The sequence below is a fragment of the Trachypithecus francoisi genome, unplaced genomic scaffold, assembly GCF_009764315.1.
Source record: "Trachypithecus francoisi isolate TF-2019V2 unplaced genomic scaffold, Tfra_2.0 Lachesis_group18, whole genome shotgun sequence".
NCBI classification, from domain to species: domain Eukaryota; kingdom Metazoa; phylum Chordata; class Mammalia; order Primates; family Cercopithecidae; genus Trachypithecus; species Trachypithecus francoisi.
In genome coordinates this window covers 58,445,830-58,452,210 of record NW_022681463.1, presented here as the reverse complement: position 1 = coordinate 58,452,210, position 6,381 = coordinate 58,445,830, and positions in this window count along the sequence as shown.

Below are 6,381 nucleotides of genomic sequence, written 5' to 3'. Positions count from 1 at the left end.
GATGTGCTGCTGGATTCAGTTTGTCATATTTTGTTGAGGATTTTTGCATCAACGTTCATCAAAGATATTGGCCTGAAGTTTTCTTTTTTTGTTGTATGTCTGCCAGGTTTTGGTATCAGGATGATGCTGGCCTCATAGAATGAGTTAAGGAGGAGACCCTCCTTTTCCATTTTTTGGAGTAGTTTTAGTAGAACTGGTACCAGCTCTCCTTTGTACCTCTGGGAGAATTCAGCTGTTAATCCATCTGGTCTTGAGCCTTTTTTGGTTGGTATGCTATTTATTACTACCTCAATTTTAAAACTCATTATTGGTCTTTTCAGGAATTCAATTTTTTCCTGGTTCAGTCTTGGGAGGGTGTATATGTCCAGGAATTTATCCATTTCTTCTAGATATTCCAGTTTATATGCATAGAGTTGTTTATAGTATTCTCTGATGGTTGTTTGTATATCTGTGGGATCAGAGATGATATCTCCATTATCATTTCTGATTCTGTTTATTTGGTTCTTCTCTCTTTTTTCTTTTATTAGTCTAGCTAGCTGTGTATATATATACTTTTTTTTCTTTTTTTAAAAACAGATCCTGGACTCATTGATATTTTGAAAGATTTTGTGTCTCTATGTCTTTTAATTCAGCTCTAATCTCAGTTATTTCTTGTCTTCTGCCAGGTTTGGGGTTTGTGTGCTCTTGGTTCTCTATTTCTTTTAGTTGTGATGTTAGGTTGTAAATCTGAGATCTTTCTAGTTTTTTGATGTGGGCATTTAGTGCTATAAATTTTTCTTTTAACACTGCTCTAGCAGAATCCCAGAGATTCTGTTACATTGTCTCTTTGCTTCTATTAGTTTCAAAGAACTTCTTGATTTCTGCCTTAATTTTATTATTTACCCATGGGTCATTCAAGAGCTGGTAGTTCAGTTTCCATGTAGTTGTGTGATTTCAGGTGAACTTCTTAATCTTGAGTTCTGATTTGATTGTGCTGTGGTCTGAGAGACTATTTGTTATGATTTAAGTTCTTTTGCATTTGCTGAGGAGTGTTTTAATTCTGATTATGTGATCAATTTTAGAGTAAGCACCATGTGGTGATGAGGAGAATGTATATTCTGTTGTTTTTGGGTGGAGAGTTCCGTAGATAACTGTCAGGTCCACTTGATCCAGAGCTGAGTTCAGGCCCTAAATATCCTTGTTAATTTTCTGTATCAATGATCTGTCTAATAATGTAAGAGAGGTGTTAAAGTCTCCCACTATTATTGTGTGGGAGTTGAAGTCTCTTTGCAGGTCTCTAAGAACTTGCTTTATGAGTCTAGGTGCTCCTGTATTGGGTATACATAAAATCATTAGCTCTTCTTGTTGAATTGAACCCTTTACCATTATGTAATGCCCTTCTTGTCTTTTTTGATATTTGTTGGTTTAAAATCTATTTTATCAGAAACTAGGAGTGCAACCCCTGCTTTTTTCTGTCTTCTCTTTGCTTGGTAAATTTTCCTCCATTCTGTTATTTTGAGCCTATCTGTATCTTTGCAGGTGAGATGGGTCTCTTGCAGACAGCATACTGATGGACCTTGGCTCTTTATCCAGCTTGCCATTCTGTGTCTTTTAATTGGGGCATATAGCCCATTTACATTTAAGGTAAGTATTGTTATGTATGAATTTGATCCTATCATCATGATGCTAGCTGGCTAGTTTGTAGACTTGTTTATACCGTTGCTTCATAGTGTCACTGCTCTGCATACTTCAGTGTTGTATTTGTTAGTAGCTGGTAATGGTTTTTCCTTTCCATATTTAGTGCTTCCTTCAGGAACCCTGGCAAGGCAGGACTGGTGGTGGCGAATTCCCACAGCATTTGCTTATCTGAACAGGATCTTATTTCTCCTTCATTTATGAAGTTTAGTTTCACCAGATATGAAATTCTGGGTTTGAAATTCCTTTCTATAAGAATGTTGAATATTTGTCCCCAGTCTCATCTAGCTTGTAGAGTTTCCACTGAAAGATCTGTTAGTCTGGTGACCATCCCTTTGTAGGTGACCTGGCCTTCTCTCTGGCTACCCTTAACATTTTTTCTTTCATTTCAACCTTGGAGAACTTGAAAATTATGTGTCTTGGGGTTGATATTCTCATAAAGTATCTTACAGTGGTTCCCCTCAGTTCCTGAATTTGAATGTGGGCCTGCCTTTCTAGGTTGAGGAAGTTCTCCTAGATGATATCCTGAAGTATGATTTACAACTTGGTTCCATTCTCCTCATTTCTTTCAGGTACCCCCAATCAGTTGTAGGTTTGGTCTCTTTATGTAATCTCATATTTCTCAGAGGTTTTGTTTATTACTTTTCAATTATTTTGTCTACTCTTGTCTGCCTGTCTTATTTCAGAATGATAGTGTTCAGGCCCTGAGATTATTTCCTCCACTTGGACTATCCTGCTATTGATACTTTTGATTGCATTGTGAAGTTCTTGTATTGTGTTTTTCAGCTCCGTCAGATTGGTTATGTTCCTCTCTAAATTGGCTATTCTGGCTGTCAGCTCCTGTATTGTTTTATCATGATTCTTAGCTTCTTTGCATTGGGTTAGAACAGCAAATTTTCGTATTACCTACCTTCTGAAGCCTACTTCTGTCAATTCAGCCATCTAAGCCTCAGTTCAGTTCTGTGACCTTGCTGGAGAGTTGTGACAGTCATTTGGAAAAGAAGAGTCACTCTGGCTTTTTGAGTTTTCACTGTTTTTGTGTTTATCCTTTCTCATATTTGTGGGCTTTTCTACCTTTTATCTTTGAGGTTGCTGACCTTTAAATGGGGTTTTTGTGGAGTCTTTTTTTGTATGTTGTTGTTGCTTCCTGTTTGTTTGCTTTTCTTTTAACAGTCAGGCCACTCTTCTGTAGGGCTGCTATGGTTTGCTGGGGTTCTGCTCCAGACTCTAGTTGCCTCAGTTTTCCCCTCACCTGGAAGTATCACCAGTGAAGGCTGTAAAACTGCAAAGATGGCAGCCTGATCCTTCCTCTGCAAGCTCTGTTCAGAGGGTTACTGACCTGCTCCTGGCCCAAACATCCCTGTAGGTGGCTGGAGACCCCTGTTGGATGGTCACACCCAGTCAGGAGGAACAAGATGAGGTACTCACTTAAAGAAGCAGTCTGTCTGCTTTTTGTTAGAGTAGGTGTGCTGCACTGGGGGGACCCTTCCTCATCTGGACCATTTGGCCTCTCCAAAGCTGACAGGCTGGAATGAGTGATTCAATTGAATGACAGAGATGGTGGCTGCCCCTTTCCTCAGGAGCTCAGTCCAAGGAAGAGATCAGAGCTGTCTGTATAAGCCTGGCTGGAGTGGCTGAAGGTCCTGCCCAGTGAGGAGGAATGGATTGGGGTCCCACTTAAAGAAGCAGTCTGGTCACGATTTGGCAAAGCAACTGTGCTGCATTGTGGGAGGCTCTTCCTTTTCCAAACCATTTGGACTCTCCAAAGGTGGCAAGCTGGAACAGTTGAGTCAACCGAACTACAGAGATGGTGGCCACCCTTCCCCCTGGGAACTTGGTCCCATCTCAGACAGACTCCATCCTGTTGTCTTTGGCTGGCTGGAATTCTAAGCCAGTGAGTCTTAACTTGTGAGGTCCTGTGGAAGTAGAGCCCACAAAATGATGCTGCTTGGCTCCCTAGATTCAATCTCCTTTCCAAGAGTCTGTATGGATGGATGTCCCACCCTGCCAGGGATCCTGGGGCCAGAATATGTAAAACTCTTGGGTCTCTTTGTGCCTGAATGGCTGCTCTGCCAAGAGTCCACAGAGCTCTGTGTATCAGACCCAATGCCCTTAATGTATGGGTTCATGAGGGGATCGCCTGGTCCACAAGTTGCAAAGATTTGTGGGAGAAGCATGGTTTCCCCAGTGGGTTTGCACAATTACTCACCACTTCCCTTGGCTGGGGGTGAGGGTTCCTTTGGCACCATACAGTCCTGGGTGGGCTGTCACCCCATGCTGCTATTCTTCATTCTCTGTGGGTCAAGTTGTTTGCTTAATAAATCCCAGTATGAGATCCTGTGTATTTCAGCTGAAGGTGCTGAATCAACATCCCCCTTTCATTCCTCTCGGTAAGTGCTTCAGACTACAACTGCTTCTAATTGGCCATCTTGGCCCGTCCTTTCTATGCTGAAGTTGTTTGGATTTCTGTCCCTGCCCAAAGCTCATGTCAAATTGTGATCCCCAGTTTTGGAGGAGGGGCTTGATGGAGGGTGATTGGATCATAGAAGTGAATTTACCCCTTGCTGTGAGTGAGTTCTCACAAGATCTGATTGTTTAAAAGTGTGTAGCACCTCCTCCTTCGCTCTCTCTTTCTCCTGATCCAGCCATGTAGGATATGCCTGCTTCCCCTTTGCCTTCTGACATGATTGTAAGTTTCCTGAGGCCTCCCCAGCCATGTTTTCTGTACAGCCTGGAGAACTGTGAGTCAACCTCTTTTCTTTATAAATTACCCAGTGTTGGGTAGTTCTTTATTTTTTTATTTATTTATTTTTATTTATTTATTTATTTATTTTGAGACAGAGTCTCACTCTGTTGCCCAGGCTGCCGTGCAGTGGTGTGATCTTGGCTCACTGCAAGCTCTGCCTCCTAGGTTCACACCATTCTCCTGCCTCAGCCTCCCCAGTAGTTGGGACTACAGGTGCACGCTACCATGCCTGGCTAATTTTTTGTATTTTTAGTAAAGTCAGAGTTTCACAGTATTAATCAGGATGGTCTCAATCTCCTGACTTCGTGATCTGCCCGCCTTGACCTCTCAAAGTGCTGGGATTACAGGCATGAGCCATTGTGCCCAGCCAGTGTTGGGTAGTTCTTTATAGAAATGAAAGAATGGACTAATACATAGGCATTATTGCTTTTAACCTCATATGAACCCTATGAGAGACTTGATGTTAATATTTTCACATTATAAATGGAAAGCTTGAAACTCTGGTTAATTAACTTGTCTAAGGTTGCACATGTACTGTCTGATAGAAGTTGGATTTAAGCTGTTTAAATTCAAAAGCATATATTTGTAATCCTTTTTTATTTTAATTTTTTCAATCTTATGAATACATAATAGATGTATATATTTATGGGTTACGTGTGATATTTTGATACAAGCATACAATGTATAATGATAAAGACTGGGTAATTGAGAAATTCATCACCTCAAACATGTATTATTTCTTTGTGTTGGGAACTTTCCAAATCTCCTCTTCTAGTAATTTTTAAATATACAATAAATTGTTGTTAACTATAGCTGCCCCATTGTGATACCGAACACTAGATTTTATTCCTTGTAACTGTATTTTTGTACCCATTTTTCAGCCCCTCTTTATCTCCCCCTCCTCATTACCCTTTCCAGCCTCTGGTAACCACCATTCTATTCACTGCCTCCATGAAATCAATTTTTTTTAGCTCTCACATATTAATAAGAACATTGACCTTAATTACTACTATATGTGGCCAATTAATGTTTTATAATTTTTCTTTAATATTTTCCCTTTGTTGTTAACCACTCTCTTCCTTTTATCCATCTAGTATCCTTTGTATTCAAACACCCATGTCAGTCACTCCAATTCTGACTCTCTGAATAAAAGAAGAAAGTTAAAATGTACTGACTGTCCACACACTTTCCTATCATTTTTGTAAACTATAATAGTTATCACTTATTGATTGCTTCATGTCTCTAAGGCACTGTTCCAAGCACCTTCCACACAATATCTTTGGTAGCCCTCTATAAAATTCTTGAAAATAGATCTCATAGTACTGGATTTACATTCAAACATGTCAATGGTATTCTGGGCAATATCTGCTAATTCTTCTTATGCCTGATTTGCTTCATTACCACAGGTCTCCTGAGTTGGAGCATTTGAATTTGCCACCCTGACTTAGCCAATAAGTACTCTCATTTGCTCTCTTTTCCACTTCATTTCTTCTGCCTGAATTCATCAGTCTCAGGCAGCTTCGTTTTTTGATGATTTATTAGTTAAGATGTTTTCAAGTGCAACTTTAAGAAGTCAACTTTAAAATAAGAATGTATTTACTTACATTTCTGAAAATCTAAAAGGAGGGTAGGCTCAAACATTTTTGTATCCTTTGGCTCTAATTCTTTTTGATTTTGGAGGCTCTGCCTTCCAAAGTGTCAGCCTTGATCTTATGCCAGCTTCAAAAATAACCACAGGCATCAATCAACCACAAGTGCCTTCTTCTTCATTCATATCCATGAAGCAGGCTGTTCCTTCTTCTTATCACCAAACTGTATCCTGAGTTACAACTATGTTGAACCATCCTGATATTCTTGGGCACAGCATTTACTGGCTGACTTGGACCTGGGTTCCTTAAAGCAATGACCATGGCAAGAGGATTAAATTTACTCTGATTTTTTCACAAATGAGGCCCACTATG